Below are 14,040 nucleotides of genomic sequence, written 5' to 3'. Positions count from 1 at the left end.
GCAAGTAGATAGGAAAACCCCAGGAACTGGCCAATCCTAAGCTCCGTTCCAGTCTGGGCTCCACCCAATTCTGAAGAGTAGCCAATCTCTTTGAGGCTTGCAAGGAGCACGCTGTGCGTTTGAGCGTTGACTATAACGAGCCTTCTGGAGTACAGTGAACCTAGAGTGAGGTGAGATTTGTCAAATTGTGTTTAATCTAAACTGTTGGGCCAGAAAACTTGTAGGGAAGAAATGTATTGTAAATGGAGCGGGAGCGTTCTTGGTCCTGATAGGACTACAAGTCCCAGCATGCACCGCGCCCTAAGTAACCCCGGAGCACCTTGGGATGTGTGTTGGCCGCATCAGGGTTGTTCCTGGCATGAGCTCTTCAAACTCGCGGACCGGGATCGTTTTGAGAGGTTTAAACATTTGACAAATAACAGCGTGGTGTTTCCTAACCTAAATTTATCTTTAGGTTTTATCTTTATCTAAATTTATCTTTAGATTTTGAGATCATGCTGATAGGAATACCGCTTGGGGGTGAGTTTTGGGAACGGGACCCAAGAATGCCTGGGTGAAAAGCATCGGCCACTTGCTGCGGGACTCGGCAGAACTCTGGTTGTATTTTGACGCCAGTGTCATGTTATCACTGACAGATGGCTGATTGCACGTCTTCCCTTGTGTACTGTAAGCTTCTTAGGGACGGACGGTGTGTCTCACATGCTTGGCACTGTGACAGTGATAATTTAGGTGTTCAGTAAGTGTTATTGAGTGAATATAACTAGGATCTCTCTCGCGCAGTAAAAAGACGTCAAAGTAGGGCTGGAGGTGTAGCTCTTGCCTAGAGCCCTGGGTTAGACCCCTAGCACCACCCCAAAAATAAAAATAATAATTATTATTAATTTGTCGGTGCATGCCGGTAATCCCAGCACTCTGGAGGCTGAGACAAGAGAATTGCCAGTTACATCCTAAGCTACATAGAGAGACCCTGTCTTAAACAAACAACAAATAAAAAACTATGGTGGGTGGAGTACCAGTAGTTTTATTTACTTTTAAACTTTTTCCAATATACATTTACTTTGCCTTGCAATTCAAAAGTTATTTTAAAAAGGCTTAAGAGCCATCTTCCTTTTTATAACTTGAAAGATGAAAATTAATTCCACTACTTCAGTCTCTTCATAAGGATAGACAAAACTTAATACAGTATGTCTTTTTTTTTTTAAGACGGGGGTCTTGCTATGTAGCCTAGGGTGGCTTCAAACTCTCAACCATCCTGCCTCAATTCTCAAGTGTTGGTATAACAGGTTTGTGCCACAACAACACACCCAGCTACGTGTCTTCTTTTAAAAGTGTTTTATTGATACGTAACATACCTGTAGTTGAAATCATCTTTTTTTTACCCCCTCAGTACTAGCGATTAAACCCAGGGCCAAAGTTACACTAGGCAAACACTCTACCACTGAGCTACATCTCCAGCCCTTTTTATTCTGAGACAGGGTCTCATTGAATTTCCCAGGCTGGCCTGGAATTTGCCCTCCTGCCTCAGCCTGCCAAATAGCTGGAATTGCAGGCATGCACCACCATGCCTGGCTTGAATTTGTTTTTTAATTATTTCAAATTTTAAAGTGGTTAAGGTAACTTTTATTTTATTTTGGAGTGCTAGAGATTAAACCTGAGCCTTATGCATGCAAACATGCTCTCTACCACTGAACTACACCTCCAGCCCTAATTTTGTATTTTAGACCCTAAATCTGAATTATTTTATATACTGTGTGTCGGATATGGCTGCCAATAGTTTAATGTGTTTACTCATTCTCTAGTTTTGTTTATTTATTTGTTTTTAAGGACATTCAGTGTAGCTGAATAAAAGAAACTGAGCTACAAGTTAAGAAATTGGGAGTGGATTTCTGATTCTCACATTAACTAGCTGTATGTCTGCTAACTTTTTTTTGTGTGCAGTACTGGGGTTTGAACTCAGGTCCTTGGGCTTACTAGGCAAGCACTCTGTCACTTGATCCATGCCTTCAGCCCTTTTTGCAAGTGTGTACCACCACACCCAACTTGTTTTCTGAGATAGGGTTTCTCCTTTTTGTTTTTTCTAAACAGGAGCTGGCCTCAAACCACCACTCCTATTCCAAAAGAGTCTGCTAACTTTTTGAAAGTCATTTCCTCCTCTAAGAAAATGGGAAGTTTAGGGCTGAGGCATGGCTCAAATGGTAGAGCTCCTGCTTAGCAAGCATGAGGTCCTGAGTTCAAACCCCAGTACCGCCCAAAAAAAAAATGAAAAATGAAGTTTATTCTGACGATCAACAGCAGTTTTCTTTGCATTGTTATATCCACAATACTGTGCATCTCTTTGTTTTTACATTTCTTAGACCTGTGTGTTGTAGTTCTTGTCAAAGACTGTGCAAGTTTGAATGCTGCCCTAACCACTCCTGGACAGGTTATTTAATCTCTTTTTCTTCTCTTTCCTTATCTATAAAGTGGAGAGAATAGTAGACTTTCCTCATATGATTAATGTGAAAATTAAATGAAAAAGAGTTGCATACTTAGAAAGCATTCAATAAATGTTACTAGTTGTCAGTATTCCTAAGTAAAACTAACCTTTTGACAGATTACTTCTAAAGTTTTTGAAACAGTGTCCGGTCCCAGACTAAAAATACTAAAAATATCTCAGTGATATCTGAGAGTGCCATAGAAGTTCTGAGGCTATCCCACTCAGCATCTGAAACTATAGGAATAGAATAGCTAATAAAATGTAAAGTCTTTCTTAGTCAGGCACCTGTGGCTCAGGAGGCAGAGATCAGGAGGATTGCTATTGGAGGCCAGCCTGGGCAATAGTTTGACTCTATCTTGGAAAAAAAAGGGGAGGGGGGGGCTGGTGGAGTGGCTCAAGGTGTAGGCCCTGCATTCAAACCCCAGTACCACAAAAAAAAAAAAAAAAAAAAAACCAGAAAGGCATTCGTTTGCCTCTTGTTCATCAGAATGCTTACACTGCCCTGTGTTAGATGTTAAACTAAATTTAGCCTGAGGATGCCTCATTCTCTCAATAAGGAACTGCTACCTAATCTAGTACATAGAGGGACAGAAAGCCTATTTTAGGAGCATATTTCTTATAATAAGTAGCCATTCACAGCAGCTGAACTTTAGCCAATCACACACTACCACCTAATAAACTTCACAAACCCTGAGCTATAACTAATCAAGCTGTTTATGCACCTCACTTCTAATCTCTATCCATAAATGCAATCTGCCCGCCTTGTGGGACAAAGCTCTCTAAACCTCTTCTAGTCCAGAGGGCTGCCAATTCAAGAATCATTCTTGGACTGGAGATGTAGCTCAAAATTAATTAATTAAAAGAATTATTCTTGCCAGATGCTAGTGGCTCACACCTAGCTACTCAGAAGGCAGAGATCAGGAGGACCAAAGTTCAAAGCCAGCCCAGGCAAATAATTCCACGAGACCCTATCTTGAAAAAAACCTTCACAAAAAAGAAAGGAAGGAAGGAGGGAGGGGAAGAGGGAGGAAGGAAGGAGAAAAAGGATTGGTGGTATATACCCTGAGTTCAAGCCCCAATCCCCCCAAAAAATGAATTATTCTTTACTCAGTTAGGCTCTTTTTAATTAAATTCATGTAGAGTTTTTCTTTTAACACTCATTGCCCCTTAAACAGTCTACCTGATTTATAGTTGAACTGTCTAAATAAAATAGCTAACTGCTTGTAATTTATTCGTGTCTTTCACAGTGACGAAAAATTGTTCAAGTCTGACCCCTCAAGACTACTGGGAAAAGATAAAAACAAAAAGTTTTTGGTATGTAAAGAATAGTCTATCCAGACTCGTCCTATGTGATCATTCTCAGTGTCCTAACCAGACTACAACTCCATGCTGGAAGGCAAGATGGTAAAGTCACTGGAGAAGAGTCAAGATGATCCATATGCTCAGCTTTTCCCAACCACTAACTCCAGGTGTCCCAGAAAGAACATTTTAACTTTCAACACTCATTTTTCCTATCTGTATAGTGAGGAGTTTGGGTCAAGACTGACCCATGGGCCAAATTCAGTATGCTGTTTTGTTTTGTACAGCCCTTGAGCTAAGAGTGGTTTTTATATTTTTTAGTAGTTGAAAAAATCAGTAGAAGAGTATGTTATGACACATTGAGAGTTTATGAAATTCTCCTGTCCATAAATTTTACTACAATGCAGCCATGTTGCACGTTTATATATCCTCTGTGCTTTTACCTCATATCTGCAAAGTTTAGTAGTTTTGGAAAGGACCATATGACCTACAAGGCCAAAAAAAATTACCATGTGGCCCTTTTGAGAAAAATTTGCTGACCCTTGACCCATTTCTGTACTGCTCCATGATTTATGAAATTGGTTTTGCTATGCAGAATTATTATAGTACACTACAGCTCGGTGTAAAGTACACTTAAAGTTACCCAGACATCTTTGAATACATACCTCCCATTCCTCAGCATTATGATAGCACAGAGTAGATATTAATGGCTGTAATCAAGGGTGAATATAGATGGTCCTTGCTTACATACATAGAAATTTTTCCATGAAAGAACTAAAATTCCTTTACCTCTGTCAAAGGACAAAAATTAAAACAATTTAAACATCTTAATTGGTTTTCCATTCTAGAACAGAATAACACTTTACTCCATAAAATAAAATTGGCTGATAACTAGAAAAAAGTTGACCCAAGTGTGGAATAGTAATTCCTAGAGGTTGGGAAGGGTTGATAAAGGCAGAGTACATACTCAGTACCAAAACAGTTACAGGGAAAAGTTCTAATGTTCTGCAGCACAGTGGGAAGACAGTAGTTCAGAATAATGCAAAGATCCAGGGAGAGAAACTGAAGGCTCCTCACATGAGGAAGTGCTTATTACCCCAGTTTGATCCACACGTGCATTTGTGTGTGTGTGTTGAAATATCACAAGGAACCCTATTAATATGTGCAATGAATGTGTTAATAAAGATAGAAAGTGTTCCAATGGTTCAAAGAAAGGACGTTGATTTTATAGACCAAAACACAAAGCCAGATTGGTCATGTCAAAGTTTCTTCCCCTGTAAGTCAGAGGCAGGGAGTGGGCCAATAATAAAGTAGATGATTAATAAACATCAGGTTATTTCAGGTTAACTTCACTCGTAAGGATTAGAACAGTGAGTTTCATCATCGTGCCAATTGAAACTGGGCTATTTGGGAAATCAAGGTATCTCTTATACTTACCTGGCAGGGGAGATACCATGATCACGAAGGTGGTTTTCCCAGGGTGAGTCTTATCCATTGCACTACAGATGTACTGACCCCTGCGATTTCCCCAAATGTGGGAAACTCAACTGCATAATTTGTGGTAGTGGGGAACTGCATTCGCGCTCTCCCCTGGGGAAAAAGAAAAAGGTATCTCTTAACTTTGATTTCTCAGGTCAGATTAATAGCTTAGTTGCATCTTGGCACTGTGGAACTTTAGCATGATTGACTCCATTTTTATTTTAGCCTGATCTGTGCAGGAGCTTAGTCCAAAATAATTGCCTCTATGTAATTTTTGTTTAGCACCTCCAAGCTCCTGCTTCATCCACTAATGTCACTTAAGTCCCCTTAATAAGGCTTTATTCAATCCTAAACCCATTTCTGACCGCTCATACAGCCTTCCTATAACTCTGACCTTCTGAGGAGACTGGACTAATACTGTGACAGAAAGAGGAGGTGATAGTAAATTGTACTTGTTTGCTCCTCATCCTTCCTTCTGTGTCCCTTTCTTGCAGATCTAGAAGGCCACACTGCCTGCCTCCATTCCACTTTCTCACAGGCTCTAACTCCCTTCTGCCCAAAGGCTACAAGTCCACTGACAAATGAACCATACAGGAGAACTGTCAAATCTAATCATTCCCTGAACTGTTATTCTGTCCTTTGAATGCTCAAAGGCTGTATGAGTCTGAATTGGCTTTTTTTTCCCTTTAGTTTCCCAGAAATAAAAGAGGAGGTATAAAAAAAGAAAAGAAAGCATTTTCTTAAAAAATAAGATTCTGTATATTTCTTATTATTACTAGCAGCAAAATCTCTTAAAACACAACTAAACTGCTAGTTTCTGACACTTGCAGACCAAAGAGACATTATTCTGTCTTCAAGGGTAGTTTTCAAGAGGAGGGGAACTCTGATGAGAGAAAGTGGGTTGATGTAGTGTGAAGAAAAGCCAACAAGCCAAACTCTGAGGTCTTTGGAATGAGAAAGAGTGTCTAAGAAGCCAGCTCAGATCAAGAAGTCATCATGCCTCTTCCTCACTCTCTGCAAGAAGTCTTTGTCATCACCATTCCCTCATCCCACGCTAATCAGTCTAAGCCCCTATCTACCCAAGGCCCTTGACATGGGAACTACCAATGGGGTCATTAGTCCTGTCTGCCAACACCCAGAAGACAAAGAAGTCAAAAAACAGAAATGTTGCTATTGCTGCAACTAAGGCTGAAACAGGTGGACTGTGTTACCGAAATTTCACATAAAAACATTCTGAACTCATTCCCTCATAAAAATGACATGGAGATCTCTGTGCAACCGAGACAGAGGTTGCTACAGAAACCTGTCTATTCTGCCAACAGCAATGCTCTATGGAGAAAAAACTCATCGGGAATGCTGTAGTTTAATTAAACATTTAAGCAATGGCTTGGGACTCTGGCCACTATTTATAATACCATCCCAACAGCAACACCCACTGACTACCCCAGAGATGAAGGCTGGATCAGGAGCCATTGTTGTCCACGGTATTTCAGGACAGCTCCAGTTGCCTCAGAAGACATGATTCTGGGAGGGGAGCCCATAGTAACTGTCATGGCCACAGCCCCAACTGGCTTTACGGGGGAGGCTCTGCTTCATCCATGACAACCTTGTTCGCAGTCACTTCCTCAACTCAAGGCCTCACAGCAGCTCTCCACCCCATTGGGAAAGAACACCACCCCCCACCCCCACCCATGACAACTAGTGCACCTGCATGCTTGGAAACAGTTGAATCTCAGCCTTGTCCGAGCTCTTCTTTGTACTGGCAGAGTGGCTCAAGTGGTAGAGCACCTGCTTAGCAAGTGTGAGTCCCTGAGCTCAAACCCCAGAACCACCAAACTAAAAAAAAAGGAATATTGAATGATTGTAGCTCTTCTATCTGTTGAAGTGTTAGGGAAGCAGAAACCTTGAGATGTAATTTTGAAAGACTACAGGGAGGAAGGCAGTAGGGAGTTTTGTTCAACCAGAGCAAACTGAGGGGAATGGGCTCTGGGACAGGAATGCAGAAAATTGCAAGACTGATTTGGGAGTTCATTAGAGCCTACCGCTTTCCCCAAGCTGAAAGATGAAAAGACTTAAGGTGGTCACTCCTTCCACAGTTGTTCTTTGCCAGATTATTTCCCTAAATTCTGAAGAAAAGCTACACCTAAATGATTAAGATGATAAGTTCTAGATAAACTTTCTTTGGATTTACAGAACCCAGAACATCTGGTGACCTTCAGAATATGTAATGCCCCTCATTGTTTATCCCTGTGCATCAACTAGCATAAAGCATTTAAATTGCTATGATGTTTAACTTGCAGAAAAGTAATATACAAAAGTCATTAGACAAACATTGTCTAAAGAACTATAAGAACTAAGACCAGGTGTGGTGGCACCTCCTATATACCAACTACTTGGGAAGCAGAGCAGGAGGATCGCAAGTTTGAGGCCCTAACTCAAAAACAAAATACAAACAGAAAGGCTGGAGCACGACTCAGGTGGTAGAGTGCTTGCAAGAGGGCCCTGGATTCGATCCACAGTAACATACCTCCCCCCCCCCCCCCCCCCGCAAAAAAAATAGGAATTGGCTCCAGGGGTCAAGGTCAGGTCAATTTCCATGTTTGGAAGGGAAATAAGGTTGGAGGGAGGGAGGAAAAGAAAGATATATACCCTGGACAATGAAGACCCCATCTGGCATGGGGTCTTCCTGTGCATTGCCCCTTTCATGTACCTGGGTTCCAGAAGATGGTTTTTATTGTGGCAGAGGGGGTGGGTGGAAGTCAGTATGCCCTCATCTTCGGGTGCTAACCCTTAAATAAACCTAGTTTCCTTCCCACCAACTCAGTCCTCTTAAGTATTAACTTTCCAGTGGTGAACAGACTTGGGTCTGGTAACAGTAAGTTTGTGAGCAGAAATTTAGGGAATGCCTCTTGAGCATGGAGGAATATATTCTGCTGGCAAAGAGAACACGTGCATACAGGGGAAAAGGTTAAACCCAATTAGATTACAAAACTTACCAGGAACAATGCATGCACTCACTCGTGGTATGTATTGTGGAGGGCCAATGAGGCATAACATAAACTTTCCAGCTAAGCAGCAGCCTCATTGCCAATAACATGGCATTACCCTTGAAACAGTCTTCATCTAGGTTCGAGTCACTTGAGTATCTCCTTTAGTTATGTAACTATATGCTGGCTGGCGCTACTTCTGTATAAAGATAAAGAGGAAAGCTGGGTCACACTGTCCACCAATACCTAACTAAAGAACAGTTTGGGGGCTGGGAGTGTAGCTCAGTGACAGAGCACTCGCATGGCATGAAAGAGGCCCTGGGTTTGATTCCCAGCACTGAAAAAAAATTTAAAAAAAAACAATAACAAAACACACAACTTAAAAAAATTTTAGACAGCATAACTTTTATCAGTATTAGGTAAGGAACACAGCCTCATTACATAACTGTGGTTTTGAATTTGGAATGTCCCCTAGGGGCTTATGGAAGGTGATTGGATCATGACGTCTCTGAACTCATCAATGAAATAATCAGTTGATGGGTTAGGTACAGGTATTGGACTTTTGAACTACTAGGTAGTCATTAAAAATGTTAGACTTTATAGTTTTTATAGTTGCAATTCTCTTCTACCGTGGTTCTCTTCTACTGATGGTGTTTTTTCAAGATACGGTCTCATGAACTATTTGCCTGGGCTGGCTTCAAACTGCGATTCTCCTGATCTCTGCCTTGTGAACAGTGAGGATTATAGGCGTGAGCAATGGCACCTGGCCTTATATGTTTGTTTTTATGCCTAAAATATTCCTGCCTTGTTTCTTTAGTTCTGAAATTTCCCATCTACCCATCTTGTTATTTTATCATCTCATCTTTGAGGTTTTAGTCGAGTTTGTGTAATTGCAAAGGACTCTGATGGGTATTCCTCTCAAAAAGGCAACAGTGAATCTATTTTGGTTGCTCAGCACACCATCCTCCATCTCTACCACCACCTTCTCAGAATAGCACCCGCCCCCTTCAGCACACAGGTACAGATACATGACCAATAATAAAAGTACTGGGTAAGATCTATGGAATATATTTTGTATGTTTTCACACATAATGCTAGGATTATTCTGTGTGTTTTTACAGGTTACAGATAACGAAAGTGAAACAGTCAGTAATTTACCAAGACCACAGAGCATGTTGGATTTAAATCCAGGATGTCTGACAGCAGAGCACAGATAAGCGGAGGCTACTTTGCCTCACCTTGACCATGTAATTGATCAGGCATGGACACCAACTGGCTCAATCAGAATCTGTCTCCAGGATTTTCTGCTGCAGCTAGCAGGGAATTTTTATATTATTGAAAGAATGAACTATCGTCCTAGATATAGATGACTCCTTAGAGGAATAAAAGAACTGAAGTCGGTTTTGGGTAGGGAGTAAGAGGAGGTCATGACAGCCACACTTGAACCCTCAGTCAGGGCCTGCTTAATGGTCATCCTACCCAGTTAGGTGAGTCCCAATTGCTCCCAAACTACTTTTTTTTTCCATAAGTTGTTTTGAAATCTGTTCCTCTCACTTTGAAAAAGAAGAATAACACATGGTAACTTGTATTCCAACCAGCATGAGAATATTCCAATTTTCCTACATCTTTGGAAAATACAAACATTTGAATTAGCCCAGAGAAGAGTACCATTGATTAGAGAACAACAAGAACACCACTCCGAAAAAAACAAAACAAAAAAACACTCCCTACTTATCTTGACATAATTAGGCCCAACATCATCATAGCATTTATAAAACAGAAGTATAGACAGGAGATAAAAGTTAACTCCACAGAAAACGTCTAATGGAGATCTGAAGAAGTGGAAGAACAAAAGCTGGGTTGAATGGCTGAACTGATTAATTTTCACTTGAAATGCTTTTCTGTACTGCAAAGGGAAGAAAAAGAGAAATGTTTTAAGACAGAAATTTAGTAGGAAGCTTTCTAAAAATCCTTCTTTTTTCTGTTGCTGAAATGGCCAGAGACTGAAATGGCTACAGTACCTTTCACAGTATTCTAGAGAACACTCCATATTCTCTGTGCAGGGTTTTTGATCATAGCTCTTGCATCAAAGAGAACTCCGGGTTATAAATCGTGCCTTAATTAAAGCACATTTGAAACAGTCGAGGATTTTCAGTAAGTTCTTTTGCTTTCTGAATTCAAGAACTAGAGGCAGATAAATATTTTTTCTCTGTATACTTTTGCTATATGTATTTCTGAGAAATTTTTCATTCTAAAGCTTGTATTTTCAAAAACGAAATTAAAAAGTGTAGAATGGTATTTTTACATATTTCTAATTTTCTGTTATAAATAAGGCAGTTTGGTGACCAACATGATACATGTGTTTGCTTAATATTCTTCCTGGAACAAAAGAGGGTTTCTCTAAGAAGAGTAGGAATTGAGGCAAGTTACTGATTAGAGGGTTAGATATCTAAGGAAATGGTGTCTCACTGATGTAGTAAAATGGGGAGAAAATAGCATGGCAAGCCATTTGGGGTGGGTAAGGCTAAGACTAATTTTAGTGTTTGAATTTGAAGTAATTATTGAATAACTAGGTTAGGACGATTTGGTAAGTGTTGAATTAGAAGATGGTTGGACTGTGGGACTGGAACTCAGGAATGATATCAGAACAAGTGTCAAGAGTTCAGCTCAGGAAGGAGGTGCTTTCCAAAGGGGAGAGGGTAAAGAAAGAGAAACCAATAACTAAAACTTAGAGACTCTCCAGTAGAGGTAGTCAGAGGTCAGTCAACTCCTCTAACATCATCAGGTGGATGAGAGGACATTGAGGGGTTTCGAGAAATATGTTGCCCATCTACTGGGTGGAGGGACAGGATGCTGCTCAGAAAGTAAAAAGATTAAAATCCATGAAGAAAGCAACGGATTTAGAATTTTATGGAGTCATCAGTGACCTTCAGGAATGCACTTCAATGTCAGATAACGCAGCCAGGACATGAGGCGGCGTTACTATTTGATAGCAGTAACTATGGTTCCCCTTGCCCTCATACTGAGTCAGTCATTTTCTCAAACATTTTTGTTACTGTTGTTTGTTTGTTTTTAAGGATGGGGGTCTCGCTATGTTGCCTAGGTTGACCCTGAACTTGTGGTCTCAAGTGATCCTCCTGCCTCACTCTCCCAAGTAGTTGGAACTGTGAGCACATGCCACCATACCTTGCTGCAAACTGGGTCATGAAAGAAGAAAACTATGAAGAATATCACAAGGCTCTGAAGAATTTGCCCACCATGAGGGACTCGATCCTCCAACTAGCCTTGAATCTCTCCTGGGCAGTGAGAGCTCTTGAACAAATGGACACAGAATATTTTTCTCTTTCCTTCCATTTTTCTTTCTTTTTTAAAAATATTTTTGGTTTTCTTGGTTTTTAGGAATGAGGAATATTTTTAAGTGCCCTACTATTTGACAGGGAGAAAAGCAGACTAGAGACTATCTAGACTACTAGATGAAAGACGGCGGTCTCCTGGACTTCAGTTAGAGGACAAGTCCTTTCCAGCAGTGGCTCTGGACCACTCTCCTGAAGTGTCTAATTAGTTTGCCTCTCTGACCTTGATTGCTACTTTCGAAGGAGACTGTAAAGCCTGCTGGGTTTCCTAAACTTGCTGGGTCCTGCTGCCTCTGTCTAGTCAACAACATTGCCTTGCCCAGACCTCTTGCTGTCAAACCACACTGCTTAGCTAACCCTACTTGCGTCACTCTTATTGCCTATTTTGGTTTTTTTGTTTTTGGAAAGGCTCATGGGGACCTGGCTCCTGGGATGAGGATGTGGCTTAGTGATACAGTGCTTGCCTAGCACCTGGGAGGCCCTGGGTTCCACCCTCGGCACCAAACAAAACAAAAGAAAAAAAAACAAAGAATCCTGGTGGAGTAAACACCAAGGAGATACAGAATCAAAGCTGGTGGAGCTGGACCTAGAAATGGTAAATGTACAAGTAGAGACTTTGGCTAGAGAAAATGGAGGTGGATAAGAAAGATGAAACTTGATTGTCTTCCTCATCCTTTCTACAAAGTAGGATGCAATAGTGTCTATAGTATGTTAATTATGTCTCCATAAACCTGTTTTCTAAAAAGTGGTGCATGTGAAAGGTGGAACAGGAAACCCTCTAATGTACTGTACAGAGTAATCACAGCAGTCTGTATATTCCTCTCTTCCTTTCTCGTTGAAGTGTTAGATTGCTCCAATGGTTTCTACAGAACTATTCAACTTGTGAGCATTCATTTCAGAGGAAAAAGCAAATGGAACATAGCCATCTGTTCACTAATCAACGAATGCAAGCATGATGGGTATGCTGAGTATTTCAGTGCATAGATAATCTTTATATATGATGTGTTAGGCTGTATACAACAGACTATGAAACCAACTGTGGTCATGTAGTTGTATCAAATATCAAAGATCATTTCAGGATCGTTAAGAAGCAAAGTGTGGCCAGGTTCCGGTGGCTCATGCCTTTAACCCTAGCTACTCAGGAGGTGGAGATCAGGAGGCCTGAGGTTTAAGGCTAGCCTAGGGGAACAGTTTCTGAGACCTTATCTCCAAAAAACTGGCAGAGTGGCTCAAGTGATAGAGCGCCTCCCTAGTAAGCATGATGCTCTGAGTTCAAACCCCAGTATTGCCAAAAAAAGCAAAGTGTGGGCTTTGCATTGATGGGCATACATTCATTACAGAAATACCAAATGTTTTGTCCTTTCCCAGACAACACACCAGCAAGTAGGAATGACGGGAAGGAAATGTGGGAAGACATTCATCTCACTTTCTACTTTTCAATTATCCTAAAGGAAGATCTTTCTAGGGAACTACCAAGAAAAGTTCCTTTTCGATCTCAAAGGCCAGTGTGGGACACCTTGAAAGCTTCTGGCTTCAAGGGAAGCTGGAGAATAACTGCCATTTTTAGTCTTCTAGAGGAAGAAGTGCAGAAAGGGAAGAAGTGCCGGAAGGGAGAGGATTAAAGATGGCTGTTGGGTAGGCAACCAAATTGACTGGGGAAAAAATTGTAAGAAAACCAAGAAAAAACAGCTGGGCATGGTGGTGTATGTCTGTAGTCCCAGCTATTCAGGAGGCTGAGGCAGGAGACTCACTGGAGCCCAGATAGTTGAGGCTACCCTGGGTAACACAGTGAGACCCATCTCAATTTTTTTTTCTTTTATCCCTTTGTTTTTGGGAACTTAGACACTGCAAGTTTCATTTCCACTCAGATAAAGCTAGGGAAAAAAAACCCAAAAACAAATAAACAAGGACTAGTATTTGAGATATGAATAGCAAACAAACCTTCAAAAACCAAAACATGAACATAGTTATGAAAATAAATCTGATTAAGATAGCTGTGTGTTTTGGGTTTTGCTCAGTCTGGGAAGACAGCATATTTCTTGTGGCAGTGGTTAACTCTTTCTGGAATCTTCCCATATCTCCTGCAGGGCGAGGCCTAGTAGGGCATGAGCCTATGTGTTTGCATCTCAACAAATTATTTGAGCATGTTTCTAGCAGCTTTCCTAATAATGGCACACATCTTTCTTAATTGCTATCTTAATCTGATTTATTTTCATCTTGATTTTTGCTTTGACTTACATTTACTATCTCTAAACATCTCAGGGTAGAAGTTACATATCCAGGTACTACAGGTGGTACCAGAGGATGAAGAAAGGTACTGATATTTGGAGAAACACAACCATACTAGACTTTGGATCCTTGCAAAAAGTAAAAAGCTTAGCTGGGTGCTGATGGCTTATGCCTATAATCCTAGCTACTCAGGAGGCAGAGATCAGGGGGATCGAAA

General features: G+C 40.9%; 1 long non-coding RNA gene and 1 other non-coding gene across 2 annotated transcripts; both read left to right on the top strand.

The window, feature by feature from the left end:
* The first annotated feature begins 201 nt into the window (after positions 1-201).
* Positions 202-13,343, top strand: LOC141417830 (uncharacterized). Its single transcript, XR_012442441.1, has 3 exons — positions 202-398; positions 3,724-3,790; positions 5,749-13,343. It is a non-coding gene; the product is annotated as an uncharacterized lncRNA (long non-coding RNA).
* LOC141418414 (U1 spliceosomal RNA) lies at positions 5,205-5,368 on the top strand. Its single transcript, XR_012443048.1, has one exon. It is a non-coding gene; the product is annotated as a U1 spliceosomal RNA (small nuclear RNA).
* Positions 13,344-14,040: the final 697 nt, after the last annotated feature.

The sequence above is a fragment of the Castor canadensis genome, chromosome 16 (genome assembly GCF_047511655.1).
Source record: "Castor canadensis chromosome 16, mCasCan1.hap1v2, whole genome shotgun sequence".
Taxonomy (NCBI): domain Eukaryota; kingdom Metazoa; phylum Chordata; class Mammalia; order Rodentia; family Castoridae; genus Castor; species Castor canadensis.
Note: the sequence above shows the minus strand (reverse complement) of the source record. Positions and strands in the feature narration are given on the sequence as shown.